The following is an 18,862-nucleotide window of genomic DNA, read 5'->3' on the forward strand; positions in this document are numbered from 1 at the left end:
CCTTCTGCCGAGACTATAAGGTAGATACCACTGCCATCAACCACTCTTATCAACTACTTAAGGCCCTTAACAAAGGGTGTCCAATCCTACTGTGTAATGCTACTATAAATCCAAATGGTAGTCTGACTAAGACTTGCAAGGCTATTTAGGAGTGACCTGTATAGTGTCACCAAAGTGGCAAATCATTGTTTTTTTCGAGCTTTTTTTAAAGTTGTTCAGGTTTCAACTTTGTTACTTAAGAAGTTAACTTGTTAGTGTTTCTGCCATTTCACACTGAGCTAATCGGAGAAAGGGCACTGAGCAAAGTGATCTGTGATATATAACATTAAGTAGCCTGTTTTTTGCTTATTTTCACGAGTTATTTATAGCACTTTTATTGCCTGCTGCATACTTTTCTAGCTAGTTTCACTGTGTGTGAGGTATTAACTAGAAATTTTCTACAATTGTTAAGCATCTGTTTGGGTTTGTTTGTTCTGACTTCCTGCCAAGGAGTGTATCATATAACTTAATTGTTTGCAGTTAAAAGCATTTTCTAGAGTCTTCTTACTCCTCTATCTGTTTAAACATTTCTGCAGCTTTTTCTACCTAAGTAGTGTGGGTAGTTGTAGCATTGTCCATATTCAGGCTTGGGTTTTGGGCCTAGTTGTTTGTTGGTAGAGGCTGTGTGTCTGAGCACATGTTCCAGGCCATCTTAGTTTAGTCAAAGCCAGTATAGCATTTCAGTGAGAGTGAAGTGTTTATGGTCATTGGCTGATTGGGGTTACCTGGACTATGGCTTGGAGTAAGCACCTCATTGGTTCTTCCGAGCTTTTTTTAAAGTTGTTTCAGGTTTCAACTTTGTTACTTAAGAAGTTAACTTGTGAGTGTTTCTTGCCATTTCACACTGAGCTAATTGGAGGAAGGGCACTGAGCAAAGTGATCTGTGATATATAACATTAAGTATCCTGTTTTTTGCTTATTTTTACGAGTTACTTATAGCACTTTTATTGTCTGCTGCATACTTTTCTAGCTAGTTTCACTATGTGTGAGGTATTAACTAGAAATTTTCTACAATTGTTAAGCATCTGTTTGGGTTTGTTTGTTCTGATTTTTGTTTCCCACCCTCCCTCCCTATTGGTATCCTGTTCTTATACTTGGTGGCTTTGCAGTTGCCCACCCCTACTGTAAAAACATTTGAGAAGGCCAACCCACTTAGTTTTTTAACCTTGTATTACCTTCTGCTCCTCCTTTCTCCCTTTCCACTTTACCAAAAAAAAAATTCTAAGCTTGTTTCCTGCCTTTACTGTAAGTAGTCTAGTCCAGATACAGATCTGCTGTATCCAAGACTGTTTGTACGTTTCTGAGACCCCAAACCTTTCTGTGTAAGAGTGAAGCCTTCTAGCTTATCAGTGGGAGTGGTAAGCACTAGGTAACTTATCTAATTAAAAAGAAACACTTTATGCATCACCACTTAGCTAGGGTTAAAGTATTTCTGGTGCCATAAAGTCTGCTCTTTGAATTTTCCCTTAAAACTAGCCAGTTTTAGTTTTAGCAATCAAATCTGTTTATTTGAGCTCAGCACTTGTTCAGAACTTACTGTAAGCACTAAATAAGCTACAAATTACTACAGCACTCAACTTTCCTTACTTGTCTACAGGAAAACAGTTTTTAGTACTTACTAAATAAGCACCTATCCAGGCATGTCTAAGGGTCAGCTCCCGGTGTTTCTTCCTGTCCTCCTGATGAATCTGGGCATCTTGGGGCAATGCAGCAATCGCCTCATGTACATAGACAACCCTCTCCTCCTACCACCCAACACTACAACCTGTGAGAGATGCATTTACATAGCCAAACTGGAAGCAAAGCTCTCTTCACCCAAGACTGGACTAGACAGTCAAGAGGAGAAGGTAAACACTTGCACCATACCACACTCATCACATAGTCCCTCAAAACCTACACCACCAAAATACACACATAGAAACACAAAACACACACCTACATTCATGGAGGCTCTCAATAAAAATCTACCCAAGCAACAGGGACCTCCAAAGAAGAAATGCAAGCAACCTCCACCCCCCCAACACAACCCAAAAGACATATAGCCCACAAACACAGTATGCCACTCAACCACAGCCAATAAGGCATAACAATGTACCCAACACTCTAGTCCTAAGTGACTCTATAGTCAGGCACACTGATGTTCCACTCACCAGTCTAAACAAGGAGAAAGTTACTGTCAGCTGCCTGTCGGGTGCCAGGATCCGCCATATAACGCATGCACTCAGGTCACTCCAAAACAAGTACAAATATGACTCTGTCATTGTCCATGTTGGTGTGAATGACCTGAGACCTTCCTCCCTGGACTACATGAAAAGAAACATGGAGGAGCTTTCCGATCTTGTAGGCCAGGCAGGTATGACCCTAGCCCTGAGTAGCATCTTGCCATCACCCAGAATGATACCACAGTACAAGGACAAAATGATTGACTCAACAACTGGCTAAGCTTCTGGTGTCATTCTAAGGGGATACAGTATCTGTCTGCCTGGGATGACATGATCGACAGACCACGATGCTTTGCCAGAAATGGCCTGCACCTGTCACCCTTGGGATTCCAGATACTGGCTAAGGCTCTTGCCAACCCTATAGTGCCTTTTTAGGTAAGGTTCAAATGACAGATTCACCACTGTAACAGGTACAAGCAAGCAAAATCTGAGGGTAATGCTACTCAGTGCTAGAAGTCTAAACCTCAAAATGCACTCACTCGAGGCACTCCTTAAAATGGAGAACATCAACATCTGTGCAGTGACAGAGACCTGGTTCAAGGCTCCAGAGAGCACGCCTGCATTACCAGGCTATAATTCATGCCACACTTTTCGGCCACCTAACCTGGACTGAAACACTAAAGGTGGAGGCGTGTCCATATTCATTAAGGATATCCACACCTCCAGGCTAGTTGCTCAGCATAATGCATCCAAGATTATCCAAGTGCAACTAACTGTGGGCAAGACCGCAATCCAAATTGTAGCTTGCTACAAATCCCCCACCATGCCCCAGCATTCCCACTCCTCATTTCTTGATACACTGGAAAATATTAGGGTACAACCTAACACCCTAATAATGGGAGATTTCAACTACCCCACCATTAACTGGGAAAACTACTCATGTACCAACTCTTTTGCTTAATGTTTTCTGGAATTCATAAATTCCAACACCTTGGATCAACTTATCCACACCCCAACCAGGACAGCAATATCCTAGACCTGGTCATTACCAACATGTTCAACCAGTGTTCCACACCAGAGGTTAGCTTCTTGTTGGTCAGATCCGACCACAAGCTAATCACCCTAGACATCCACATCCCACCCCCACCCCCCATTAGGGAAACCACCGTAAAATATTTCTCCAAAGCCAACTTCACACTTCCTAAGACAGAAGTGGCAAACTTCATGACACCCATGCAGAGGGACAATAGAGGTATGACTGTTGAATCTTACACAAATGCACTTTATAAGTACTTACATGAGTGCATGGATCGTGCAATCCCTAACAGAACCAAGATGCTATCCTCCAAAAAAAAGAAAACAATCTGGTGGTCCCCAGCCATAAACAAACTCTACAACAGAAGAAAGAAACTGTTTCAAAAAAAGTAAAATCCCATGATTGGAGGATCTCTCTGGTCAGCATCAGCAAGAAGCTGAGATCCCTCATAAAATCCTCCAAAGCTAGTTATGAAAACAAAATTGCCATTGATTCTAAAGACAACCACAAAGCATTCTATAGCTATGTCAAGAATCTCAATAGCAACACTCAGATCTGCTCTGAGTTACAGCCCAATGGCACTAAATATACAGAACCAACTGATATTGCCAACATCCTGGCAGATAGGTTCAGTGCTAACTTTACCCCCCTCTCACCCCCTAGAGGGCCCATCTCTATACCGGAAGAATGCAAAGTTCCGGTAATCACAGCTGCACAGGTAAAAACCATGCTCTCCAAAGCCAAGAACACAGCATCCATGGGACCTGACAACATCCCAGGGTGCATTCTACATGAACTACAGAACAAACTGGCACCCCACCTAAGTACCATGTTCAATCATAGCCTTACCTCAGGCTTTGTCCCCACTGAATGGCACACAGCAACGGTCATCCCACTCCACAAAGGTGGAGCCACCATGGACCCTGGGAACTACCGCCCTATTAGCCTGACGAGCCTGGTCTGCAAGACTGTGGAATGTATCATCATGGAACTTTTAAACAACGACATTGGTAACCTCCAAACTCTGGACCCCACCCAGTTCGGGTATGTAAAAAGCAGATCATGTCTCCTAAACCTGATAGACTTCTTTGAAGTGGTCACCAAAGCCGTAGATGAGGATAAGGTGGTTCACACAGCCGATCTAGATCTCGCCAAGGCTTTTGACACCATCCCCCACTCTGGAATTATAAATTATTATTATAGATAAACTCACTACACTCGGTATAAATCCCTATGTCACAAGATAGGTTGCCAACTGGCTCACTGACAGAACCCACACTGTGAAAGTAGCAGACTCCAAATCTGACTTCAGACCAGTGACAAGTGGAGTACCACAGGGTTCAGTCCTGGGTCCTCTCCTGTTTGGTATCTTCTTTTCTGAAGTACAGGCTAACACCAAAGGTCTTTGTCTAACGAAGTTCGCAGATGACTGCAAACTAGGAGCCATAATCAAAACTCCTAACAATGTTGACATCCTACAAAAGGGCCTCACTGAGACAGATGCTTGGTGTCAAAGCCATGGCCTTAAGCTCAATGCCAAAAAGTGCATTGTCATCCCTTTTGGTACAAACTCTGTACCCATGAACTACCACATAGGTGGTAGTCTACTTAACACCTTAAGTGTGATAAGAGACCTTGGGACACAGGTGAACAGTAGTCTCTCCTTTGATAATCACATTGCCACAGTAGTCAGGAAATCCTGCTACGTGGCACACCTCATCACAAAAGGTTTCTCATCCAGGAAAATTGAGGTCATTGTTCCCTTCTAGTCATCACTCATTAGACCCATTATAGAATACAGTTCCCCTTTTGGTATGTACCTCATAAGACATCTACAACAACTGAAAAGGCTGAAGGTGAATACCTCACAAAGAGGATTACTGGCCTCAAACAGATGCCCTATGCAGACAGTCTCAAAAAACTCCAGCTTTACTCTATCACATATTGCCTACTCAGAGGAGATCTCTGCCTAGCATGCAAAGCTATGTCAAATTCAGAGCTGTTGGACATGCTCCATTTAAAGAAATCCCAATCCCTCCGAGCTATAGGCTCAAGGGGCCTAAACCTTGTCACAACAATAAACAGAACATGTTGGAGGGATAGATTCCTGTCCCAGAGACTTCTCATATTCTGGAACAAACTACCTATCTATATCAAACAAAGCTCCTCATTAGCACTCTTCAAGAAAAATCTTGATAATTGGATGGGAGATAGGAAATTCACCCCAAGGATCACTTCTGTGGCTCTGCTCAACAGGGGCACAGGAAAATCATTTTCTTAGGTGGCGAAAGCCATGGTACCTTTTTGGCTAGGCTTATATAGGCCCTAGGGCCAATAGCCTAGTACCTACCTATGAACCTATGAACCAAATATATATGCAAGTACTCTAAGAGCTTAAATATGTCTCACAGATATCAGCTGCAAAGATAGGTTTAAATATATTTAATAATAAATAATAACAGAACAAAGCAATGCTCAGTAAATTAACCAAGTGACTTCAGAGTTCAAAATCACAGGAAATATTTTAAAACAACACTGCAGGACAGTCTCAAATAAATACAGAAAACATCTAAACTAATCTTTACTATATTCCTGTCTATATCTAAAAGAGATACTATGCCCTAAATCTTACTTACAGACAAAATACAAAATGCACAGTCTCTCTCTCTGAGAGAGTTCTTAAATTAATATCAAATATTACTGCTGCGTTAGCTTGGATGGCATCATTGTTTGTCACCTGACTTCAGTTCCCAGATTAAAACAGAAACTAACAGAATTTACCATCTCTGTGTGAAAAATACATATCTCTTAGATGTTTGCAGATTAGGGAAGTTGTAAAACAATAAAACACTTTTAAACCTAGTAATTACTTCTCTTCCAAGACAATACAAACACTTTTAGCTCTAGACATTGTGTCTGCTACACTGAAACTGAGAGAGAACTTTTATAGCACAATCGTAAAGCAACTTAATTTCAACTTATTTTCTTGAAGTTTTGCAAGTTAACCCTTTTATGTTCTAGTTTCTACTGTTAAAACATACATTTGCACAGGTATATAGTTTATATGCATTTCTGTTCTAAGTCAGCAGGGCATGCTGGGGTTACATTGTAGCTCAGTACATAACATACAGTTCTGTATAAATCATATCAATATTTACAAATGACATAGAATTATTTACAAAATTCCAGATAGCTGGGCTGGCAATATTTCCCTATATCACATTACTTCCCCCCTACGAAAACTCAAGGTATTTTTTCAAGTGACCCTTGAGAAACATTGCTTGAGAGGGTTGAGCCTATCTGGGAGCACCTTACCCCATTCCCTGTCTTGTGAGCCCATCTGTGTTGGCATTGCTAACCTAAATGCGTTAATGCACTGTCATATCATATGCTTGCAACCCTAGGCTATACCTTAGTAACTTGGTATTTTGCTGGCTGGCTCAATGTAGCCATGTTAAGTCATTGTGGTCTGTAACTACAGTGAATTTCCTTCAATACATATAAGGCTGAGGTTTCAGTGGAGCACACACTATGGCTAGGCATTCCTTTTCTACAGCTGCTTAGCATTCCTCCCTGGGTTGGAGTCTATGACTGAGATATACCACTGGGTGCTCTTCTCCCTCTGAGGAAACCTGGCTAAGTACAGCCCTCACCATGGTTTAAAGCATCCACCTGCACAACAAATTATTTGCTGTAATCTGGACTGGTTAACACAGGGGGTCCTCCAAAACTCCTTTAAGCTTATGGAATGCCTGCTCACATGCTGGGGTCCACACTCCCTTATCTGGCCCATTTTTCATTGTCAGGTCTGTAAGGGGAGCAGCAATGGTACTATAATTAGGGACAAACCTTCCATAGTACCCAGCTGTCCCTAACAATGCCCTCACCTGCTTTTTGGTAAAAGGGGCTAGCCATGCCTGAATGGCTTCTACTTGGCAGGTTCTGGACTGATCTTGCCACTCCCCACTCTATGTCCTAGGCAGGAGACCTCAGCCATACTCATCTGACATTTGCTGGGCTTAATGGTCAACCCTGCCCTCTGTAGTCTGCCCAGCACCTCCCTGACATGCTGAAGGTGCTCTTGGCAGGAATGGCTGTAGATGGCAATATCATCTAGGTAAACAAAGGCCAGATCTCCTGTTCCTGATAGGATATAATCTACCAGCCTCTGAAAAGTCACTTGGGCATTTTTCATCCCAAAGGTCATCTTTGTGAACTCATACAAGCCAAAAGGAGTCACAAAGGCTGACCTCTCTCTAGCAGTCAGAGAGTCAAGGGCACCTGCCAGTAACCTTTGGTAAGATCAATAGTGGTAAGATACTTAGCCCCACCCAGCTGCTCTAGGGCTTTATCTGTCCTAGCCATGAGGTAATCATCTGACTGTGTGACTATTTAATTTCCTGTAGTTCACACAGAACCTGGTTCTGCCATCCTTCTTTGGTACCACCACCACTGGAGAGGTCCTGGGACTGCTGGTCTCCTGAATTACCCCTAGTTCCAACATTTCCTGTATCTCCTCCCTCAGAGTCTGTTTAACTCTCTCAGGCACCCTATAAGGGTCCTGCTTAATAGGCCTTTGGTGTCTTGTATCCACATGGTGCTGTGTCAGGTGGGTGCACCCTGGTTTCCCATTGAACTTGCCCCCAAACTCCTGTAACACTGCTTGGATTTCTTGAACCTGGGTAGGGGATAGCTGCTGAGACATTGTTACCCCTTCCACTAAGGTGTCAGTCCAAGCCTCATTGAGGAGATCAGTCACCAGATCCCCCTCAGACTCCTATTGCCATTCACTGCACATACTCAGTATCAGGGCCTCCCTATCATGGTAAGGTTTCATCATGTTAACATGGTACAATCTGTGCCCCTGCCTCCTGCCTAGCAGTTCTACCATGTAGTTAACATCACTGACCTTCCTTACCATGTTGTAGGGTCCCTCCCATGCTGCCTGAACCTTTTTGTGTCTGACAGAAATGAGAACCATTACCTGCTGCCCTACAGCATACTCTCTAGCTCGAGCATTCCTATTATACCAGACCTGTTTCTGCTGTTGGGCTTCTGCCAGGTTCTCCTTGGCCAAGCCTATGAGTTTCCTGACTCTTGTTCTGAGGTTTAGGACATATGCTACAACAGACTCCTTGTGGGATTCACACTCACCCTCCCACTCATCTTGAATCAAATCTAGAGGTTCCCTCACCCTATGCCCATACAGCAACTCAAAGGGTGAAAAATCTGTGGATTCCTGGGAAACCTCTCTGTAAGCAAACAACAGATGGGGCAATATTTCTCCCACTCCCTCTTAAACTGGTCTGCAAATGCCCTTAGCATGGACTTGAGTGTAGAGTTTAACCTCTCAACAAGACCATTAGTCTGGGGATGATAGGGGGTAGTCTGTAGGTGCTTCATCCCACAGTGCTTCCACAAACAAGCCAGCAGGTCTGACATGAAATTGGCACCTCTATCAGTCAGTGTTTCTTTTGGTAAACCTACCCTGCTGAAAATCTCTATCAAAACATTTGCCACCTTTTCTACCTCAATGGAGGACAGAGCCACTGCTTCAGGGTATCTGATAGCATAATATACTACCACTAGGATATACTGTTTCCCTGTGGAACTTGGGGTACTCAGAGGCCCCACAATATCCATAGATACCCTCTGAAATGGTTCCTCATTCACAGGCAAAGCCATCAAAGGAGCTTCCACCTTGTCTCCTGCCTTGTCTACCTTTTGGCACTGCTCACAGGTCCTGCAGTACCCTGTTATATCTCTAGAAATCCCAGGCCAATAAAAGTTCTGCATAATACACCTCTTTGTACTCTTTATGCCCATAGGACCTGCAAAGGGAATATCATGGGCTATGGCTAGAAGTACCAGACAGTAGGCTCTGGGCACTACCAACTGCTGTATTCTTTCACCCTCTAGCCTTCCCTCAGGGGTCCACTCTCTATACAGTAACCCTTTGTCCCAGTATAGATTCCCCTTTCCCTTGAGAATCAGATGCCTCACTGGCTAGCTCCTCAGGCCTTGTAATGTAGGATCTGAGAGCTGAGCCTGTCTCAACTCTCTCTTTGTAACCCTTTCCAGCTCCCCTTCCACAGGAAGTCTGGCATTCTCTGACAGTGGTGCCTCACTGTCAGCCTGAGTACTACTACTCACCTCTTCCCTTGCAGTCACTCTGTCCAAGGGAACATCAGTACCGACAAGCAGCTGTGGCTCACTTTCACTCTCACTGCTACGGGGTAGGTCCCTCCCTGAAGTAACCACCTCACCATTCCTGGGTGCAAGTGTGCAGTCTGTCTGGGTCTCCCACAGGCTACCAGACCCACATGCTTGTCTCTGAGCCTGACTGTATGTAACTGCATGCACACAGCGAACTGCATTATCAAAATAATTCCCTATCAGGACATCTGCAGGGTTATCCTCAAGCACACCTAATTGTTGGCTTCCTTTTCCATCCTCCCAGTCAAGGTGAACCCTAGCCAAAGGTATTTGGAATGGGGTCCCTCCTAAAGCTCTGACTGGAGTAGACTGCCCAAGCAAGTAGTGCTCTTCTTTAACTATTGAAGGCCTCACAATAGTTAGGTCAGAGGCTGTGTCTTTCTTAGCAGTGGCCTCTTTTCCATCTACTAAGATAGGATATAACCTCTTGTGGTAGTTTGGTACCCTTGTCGTCTCGAGACAATGTAATGCTGGCATTATGTCATTCTCACTTACTGGCTCTCCCACCTTTTGTTCCCCACCTTGCCTCTGTGGACATCTATATGCTACATGGCCCCACTGGTTCCATTTAAAACATTTAACCCTTGGTCCTGGATGTGTACCTGGACTAGTGGCTTCTCCTGCTACTTGCAGACTCTGTTGGGGCAGTCTGGGCTGCCCACCATGGGTTCCCTTAGACCCATGAGCAGCACTGGGTGTCCCTTTCCTGTGCAGTGATGCCCTGCTTGCTAGGTATGGGTCTCCCTTCTTCCCCAACTCATCTGCAGCATTGCATTGTCTATCAGCTAACCAGATTCTCATGTCCTCAGGCAAAGTGCTAAGGGCTTGTTCCCTCACCAAAAGGTCTGCCAGCCCTTCAAAAGTGGTGACCTGATATCCACTCACCCACCTATGAAAATAAGTGCTTAGTTCAGCAATATATTCACACACTTTCATCTGTCTTGCCTCTATGTTCACGAAACATTTTCCTATAAGCTTCAGGTGTTAACTTAAAATATTCTAATAGACATTGTTTTACAATATTATAATTTAAGCAATCAGTATCAGACAATTTAGAAATAGCAGTTACAGCTTTACTTTGGGGTAAGGGGGTCAGGAACTGTACCCAGAGCCCTCGGTCAGCATCATACTGTTTACATACCCTTTCAAACATATGAATGAAATTATCAAAATCATCCCCCTCTGTAAATTGTGGAAGAAATTTACTGACCTTTGTTGCTTCTGGGGTTCAGTTACTCCCTTCCCCATTACCTTCATGACTCTGGCAAAGAGTCAGCATCTCCTTTTCATGTTGCCTCTGCCTCTCCTTCTCCTCAGCCTCTAGACATCACAGTTTCTTATTTTCCTTAGCATTCAGAAGTCACAGTTTCTCATTTTCCTCAGCCTCCAGATGTTGCAGTTTCTCATTTTCCTCAGCCTCTAGACATCCCAGTCTCTCTGCTGTTTGGCCTCAAGCTCAAGTCTCTTTTACTCCAGATGGATTTTAAGTCCTCTGTGGAAAGGTTGAGTGTCCATTTTCTGAGAGTTGTACATCTCCAAGGCCAGCCTGGTTGTCCTCCTGATAGCTGATCTGCGATGCAGCTGTGCCAAAAGCTACAATCATTTCTGCCTTAGGTTGGCATGCACCAGTCCTTTAGCCTGGCATATCTCAGTCAACTAGCTCTTTGTCAACTTGCCATACTCCTCTGCTGACATACTTGTCTGCTCTCCTTAACTAACTAAGCTAACAAAAAAAAATAAAACAATTGTGATATGAAACTATGAATGTTCACTGTGTGGCTGATTGAGACTACAAACTCCTTCACTGACCACTGTACACAGGCTACAGGAATTCGATACCCACACCACTACAAGCCAATTAATATGTGATGTGGCTATCCCACCACTGCCAACCAATTAATATGTGATGCGGATATCCCACCATTGTTGATACCTCTTAACCTCTTAGAGTAAGAAATCTGGACAAAGCCATGAAAAAAGGGACAGTTTTTTAAATATTGCTCTTACAAACTTAGAAAGTTGGTAGAATAACAGGTTTTGCATTAGCATGAATTTTCTGGAGTATTAAATCTAAAACTCAAATGTCTGTCATTATTTTCTAACTTCAGTTTTTAATGATTTGCCACTAATTTGCTAGAAAGCCACAATTTTATGAAAAACGGACTAAAAATGTAAGGCAAAAATCTGGACATTCTGCAAAAATCTGTACAGTTGAGTGGTAGTGCCCACCAATTAATATGTGATGCCCCTGTACTGGCCCAGTAATCAAGGAGCCTCAATCCCCACCACTGGCAACAGTGGGGGATGTACACAGTGGGAGGATGACAAATAACACACACAATAAAGTGCAATTTCCCTTAAGAGCACACAGAGATCACAGTCAGTCTGGGGTTGGTTTCTCCCTCTTCTTCCAGATCCCCAATAAGACTCCTCATTTGTGATTATTTTAGGGATTTTCTAAAGGGTATAAAAGGGTTAACTATGATTTCAATGGTATCTGATGAAGTCTCTTAATTGTGGATGAAAACGTATTGAGAGTTGTACGGAGAGTGTTAATTGGATTAAACCCTGTCTTTACTTTACAGCATCATCTTGTGTTGCTTGCTCCTATAGTGCCTGGGATTTGTGACTGTTATTGGTTTTTGTTGGCAATATTTTGCCTCTTTTCTTCTTTTACTTTAAAACAATAAAACACCTTTAAACCTAGTAATTACTTCTCCTCCAAGACAATAAAAAAAGTCTAGCTGTAGACATTGTGTCTGCTACACTGAAACTGAGAGAAACGTTTTATACCACAAGTGTAAAGCAACTTAATTTCAACTTACTTTCTTAAAGTTTTGCAAATTAACCCTTTTATGTTTTAGTTTCTACTGTTAAAACATACATTTGCACAGGTATATAGTTTACATGCATTTCTGTTCTAAGTCAGCAGGGCATGCTGTGGTTACATTTTAGCTCAGTACCCAACATACATTCTGTATAAATTATATCAATATTCACAAATGACATAGAATTATTTACAAAATTCCAGATAGCTGGGCTGGCAATATTTCCCTTTATCACATATCCCAGGAACAATGTTAATATAAACCAGATTTAAGTAGCATGACCTTTTTGGTTTTAATGAAAAGTGATATTTAGTCCTGCCTGGTACAAGATCCCTGAGACACCTGCAGTTCAGCTACAAGCACTTGAGTCTCAAGTGCTTAAAAACTCCTGTCTCAAAGCCAGGGACTCAAACCTCTTGTAGATTGTGTAGGCTTGCGCTCATACTCAAAACTCTAATGTGAGTTCAGGCAAGCTGCTACTGCCCATTACTCAAGCACATTATTCATTTTTGAGTGAACAAAGTGCAACAGGGAAGGGAGTGGAGGGAAATTTAGATTTAGGGAGCAGGGATTTTTAGGGTTAGGGAGAGGAAGGGTTTAAGGTTAGTGAGTGAGAAGAGAGTCAAGTTTAGGGAGCAGAAAGGGAGTTTTAGAGATCAACTAATACAACTTCAGATTTCTGGACATGAGTAAATAAATTATAATCTGGACAGAAAAAGGATTATTCCATAGATGAAAATAGTGCAACAGAATGGAAGAGGAAGGGAGTTTTAGATTTAGGGAGTGGGAAGGGAGCTTTAGAGTTTGGGAATGATCAGGAAATTTAAAGTTAGGAAGCAGGAAGGGAGCTTTAGGTTTAGAGAGTGATGAATGTGGTTAGGAACTGGCTGGGAATTTTAGGGCTAAACTTAGGGATTTGGTAAGGCTGTACAGGATCAGGTAGGACTAAGTACTTATGGGAGATTGGACTAGTGGGAGTTTGAGCACTTGCATTTTTGAGTAATTGGCAGCTAGTCAATGTGTTGTGAGCTTCTAGCATGTGAGCAATTTTAGTAGAACCATAGATAGCTATATAGTGTCACTGGCTCAATATGTAGCACACTTGTCATTGGTGCTGGAAGAGCAGAAGGTGCTGAGTTCTAGTCCCACTCCAGAGATTGAATTCATTTCCAGTTGCTGACACAGCCATACAGCACTCCTGAGTGTGCCATCTTTCAGATGAAACATCAAACCATGATTCCCTCTGTTTAAGATTGTGGTAGTTCAAATTCAGGTGGATATAAAAGATCCCATGGCACTTAATAAAAACAGTAAGGAAAGTTCCATGGCACTTAATAAAAACAGTAAGGAAAGTTCCATGGCACTTAATAAAAAACAGTAAGGAAAGTTCCATGGCATCTAATAAAAACAGTAAGGAAAGTTCCATGGCACTTAATAAAAACAGTAAGGAAAGTTCCATGGCACCTAATAAAAACAGTAAGGAAAGTTCCATGGCACTTAATAAAAACAGTAAGGAAAGTTCCATGGCACCTAATAAAAACAGTAAGGAAAGTTCCATGGCACCTAATAAAAACAGTAAGGAAAGTTCCATGGCACTTAATAAAAACAGTAAGGAAAGTTCCATGGCACCTAATAAAAACAGTAAGGAAATTCCCCTGGCACCTAATAAAAACAGTAAGGAAAGTTCCATGGCACCTAATAAAAATAGTAAGGAAAGTTCCATGGCACCTAATAAAAACAGTAAGGAAAGTTCCATGGCACTTAATAAAAACAGTAAGGAAAGTTCCATGGCACCTAATAAAAACAGTAAGGAAAGTTGCCTGGCACCTAATAAAAACAGTAAGGAAAGTTCCATGGCACCTAATAAAAACAGTAAGGAAAGTTCCATGGCACCTAATAAAAACAGTAAGGAAAGTTCCATGGCACTTAATAAAAACAGTAAGGAAAGTTCCCTGGTGCCATGGCCAAATTTCTCCTAGTGGTATAAATACCACCTTAGGTGTCTCCTAAAATGAGGCTACTAGTTGAGTAGGACTAACCCAGTCAACAAAAGATAAATAATAACAAAAAATAATAAAACAATATATGTATATGACTATATTAATGGATACACATTCATACAGTAAAACATCAGTGTAAGTATGTCAAAAACACAAAACATCAAAGACACACAAAGTCAAAGTCCCATCAATCGAAAAATAAAAACAAAAGGGTCACATGTCTTCAATGGTATCACAAACAACAAATAGAAAAAGAAACAATCCACTAACATACACAGACACACTGTCTGTATAGTGTTACTGTTAGGTGAAAGGATTTTTAGCTCTCTAATGTGTAGGGTTCAGGTTAGGGGCAGGAGTTAGGGTTAGGAATAGGGTTAGCATACGTAACTAAGGATAGGTAAAGGGGTATATATATATATATATATATATATATATATATATATATATATATATATATATATATAGTTCAAGGGCATGGGAGTTTGTCCCTACATCATGGATGCAGGGGAGCTTGTCTCTCTTGCAAAAAGAGAAGTATTTTGTGTTTTGTAACCTCAGGAATGTTACTGCTTTGTCTAGCAACCTCCCAACGTTTTAAATGGGTTTTTTTGTTATTTGAATAATCATACATTGATTAAATGAAATGAATTTATTCCTAGCAGAACCAAAAAAATGTACTTAATTTAAGTGCTTCTAGTATAATTATATATGTTGGCTTTTTAACTCACTTTTGAACAAAGCCTAGTGACAGAGCTAGAGATGAAAAATGTTGACATGTCAGATGACAAGGGCATCATATATATATATATATATATATATATATATATATATATATATATATATATATATATTCTACCTTAGACATGTAAATATTTTAATATTTTCTAACCACTTTTAAATAACAGAGATTGTATAATCATGCAAAATGTTGCTCTGAATCAAACTCATAGCAGAACAGAATATAATGTGTAAGCTAGGGTTTGTAAGGGGAAAGTGGAGCTGTCAGGAAAACCTTTTTTGGGCCACTTACAGATTTAGTGCAACAATTAGGTACTCTTGTTTTGTTTTGTTTGGTCTAGCCCTGTACATTAATTCACCACTTTAGAACCCAGAATGACTAATTTTTTTTAAATGTATAGAATACAATAGAAAGTGTTGAGTAATACAATGTCTAGCATTACTACTTCACAACACATTGCTCTGACATCCATTTCCTAGCTAGGTGTTTGCCTGTGCTCTTTGTGTTAATGTGAATGTTCTCTGAAACCTCCAGTTTCTTTCTGTAAGCCCACAGACACATCTATGGATGAAATGGAGGGCCTCTAAACCATCTGTAGGTGTGAGATGTAAATCGGTGCTTGTACATCGGGATTTACTGGCATCCTACTCAGGATTAAAAAGTGTTTGGGATGTAATCAGCTGATCTTGACCTCTCTTCAGTGAATACCTGCAATTAAATGCCAGTATTGCATTTATAATCAAAACTGTGGTAGCAACCCATATGTGCTTTTTTTTTCATCTTCACATTTAAGCACTAGATATTTTTTTTGTGGGGGGGGGCAGATCGGAATGGCACTGGGCATAATAATAGCTAGCTACACCTCTGGATAATACAATACATTCTGCGCCTTTTCACACAGGCAAATATTCAGTAAAAACTGCAAGAAAAGCCCAGCCAAGATAGGCTGTTAACTGTGTAATACCTTACTCCTCCGTAGTGGAGGGCCATGGGATATATGTAAATGACCCCCCTTAAGGACATACAGTGTTTCAGCTACATGGCTTCTGAATATCAATGATTTTTTACTTTCTAATGCTTTATGCATACATTCAGGCTGTAGGCATGCATGTTTCGACCTCATTAGTAAGTTTTAAGAAAGAACATGGCCTTCAGTACAAGAAGTTTAAGGTATTACACAATGAAGTCTCTAGCTTGGCTGGATTTTTCTTGCAGTTTTTTACTGAATACTTCATCTGCATGACCTTTGAACCATTAAGTTTCATTGTTAGTTGAGATATTTTGAAGATAGCTTAATGTGGCTCGATAGTGAGGCACACTGATGTCCCACTCACTAGGTTGAATAAGGAGAAAGTATAGGGTTAACATACGTCCAAGTTTCCCCGGACATGTCCTCTTTTTGGGCTCCTGTCCGGATGTCTGGGTGTTTTTTGAAAATTCTGTGATTTGTCCGGGTTTTTCAAAAACCCAGACAAATCGCAGAATTTTCAAAAACCAGACATCCCTATTTCAGCTGGATTGTCCCAGTATCGGAAGTCTGATCCCGAGTCCCGTACTGCTGGTTACAGTCCCGGCAAAACAGCCTCCGCTTTGGTTTTTTTTTTTTTTTGATTGGCCCATATACCGGTATACTAACCAATCAAAAAATTGCAAAACAGAGCTATGTTCAATGCGGAACTGCTTGATGTTCCGCATTGAACAGAAGAGGGCCCGCTGTGCGAGTTTTTGATTGGCTTGTATACCGGGATATGGGCCAATCAAAAATCGCCAAACATGGAGCTACTTTTCTTTAATGTGGAACTGCGTTTTCTTTTGGTCTTCACCTAGTGTGAAAGATCTTTTGTCTCAACCTGGCCAGCCAAGAATCTGGCAACCCTAAGAGGACGAAAAAAATATGTGCTGGTATAATACCAGGACATATTTTTTTGTCCTCTTTTTCGTATAACCAGATATGGTAACCCTAAGAAAGTAACAGTCAGCTGCCTGTCAGGTGCCAGGATCCACCACATAATGCATGCACTCAGGTCCCTCAACCACAGGTACAGATATGACTCTGTCATTGTACATCTGGGTGTGAATGACCTGAGACATACCTCCCTGGACTACATGAAAAGAGACATGGAGGAGCTCTCAGATTATGTAGCCCAGACAGGTATGACCCTAGCCCTGAGCAACATCCTACCATCACCCAGAATGATACCACAGTACAAGCAGAAAATGATTGATTTCAACAACTGATTAAGTTTGGTGTCATTCTAGGGGGTCCAGTATCTGTCTGCCAGGGATGATATGACTGACAGACATTGATGCTTTGCCAGAGATGGCCTGCATCTGTCACCCCTGAGCTTCTGGATACTGACCAAGGCTCCTGCCACCCCTATAGTGCCTTTTTTTAGGAGGTGTTCCAAAGACCAAATTACCACTGTAACAGGTACAACCAAATGCAATCTGAGAGTCATGCTTCTCAATGCTAGAACTCTAATTCTCAAAATGCACTCACTCAAAGGACGCCTTAAAATGGAGAACATTGACATTTGTGCTGTAACAGAGACCTGGTTCAAGGCAGCAGAAAGCACCCCTGCACTACCAGGCTATAACTCATTCCACACCTTTCGTCCCCAGAACTTGGACTGAAGCTCCAAAGATGGTGGTGTTTCCATATTCATAAAGGATGCACACACCTCCAGACTGGTAGCTCAACATAACGCATCAGAGATACTTCAGGTGCAGCTAACATTGGGTAAGACAGCCTGTTATAGGTCCCCAACCATGTCCCAAGACTCACACTACATGTTCCTAAGCACCCTGGAGAATATTAGGGTATAACCTAACACTCCCATACTGGACAACTTCAACTACCTCTCCATTAACTGGGAAAACTACTCATATACCAATGCACTTGCCCAACATTTCCTGGAATTCATTAATTCCAATGCCTTGGACCAGCTCATTCTTACCCCCACTAGAGGTAGCAACATCCTTGACCTGGTCATCACTAACATGAGGGACCATAGCTCTACACCAATAGTCAACTCCTCCCTGGTTAGATCCGACCACATACTAATCACCTTGGAAATCCGCATCCCCCCCCACAAATGTAACCACCAAGAAAAACTTCTCCAAAGCTAACTTTGGTCTCCTAAAAACAGAGGTGGCTAACTTCATGGCACCCATGCAAATGGAGGATAGTTGCATGATCACTGAATCATACACCAATGCACTGTACGAACACGTACACAAATGCATGGATCTCACCATACCCAATAGAACCAAGACACTCTCCTCCAAAAAAGGAAGCCAATCTGGTGGTCCCCTGCCATAAACAAACAGTACAACAGAAGGAGAAAATTGATGAAGAATAAGGTGAAGTCCAAGACTGAAAAAACTCCCTTATCAGCCTCAACAAAAAGTTGAGATCCCTTATCAAATCCTCTGAAGCTAGCTATGAAAACAGAATTGCAGCAGATAGTAAAGACAACCACAAGGCCTTCTATAGTTATGTAAAGAATCTCCACAGCAATACCCAGATTTGCTCTGAGCTACTGCGCAATGGTACCTCTATACTGAGCCAACAGATATTACCAATATACTGGCCGACAGATTCAGTGCCAACTTTACCCCCCCCAAGGACCAATCACAATACCAGTAGATTGCCAGACACCTAGCAATACTGCTGCACAGGTTAAAACAGCACTGTCCAAGGCCAAGAATACAGCTTTTATGGGACCTGACAATATCCCTGGCTGTGTTCTACATGAACTACAGAGTGAACTGGCACCTCACCTGTGTGCCCTGTTCAATCACAGACTCACCTCAGACTTTTTCCCTACCGAATGGCA

This window comes from Protopterus annectens, chromosome 2.part2 (assembly GCF_019279795.1).
Source record: "Protopterus annectens isolate FY-2018-M chromosome 2.part2, PAN1.0, whole genome shotgun sequence".
NCBI classification, from domain to species: domain Eukaryota; kingdom Metazoa; phylum Chordata; order Ceratodontiformes; family Protopteridae; genus Protopterus; species Protopterus annectens.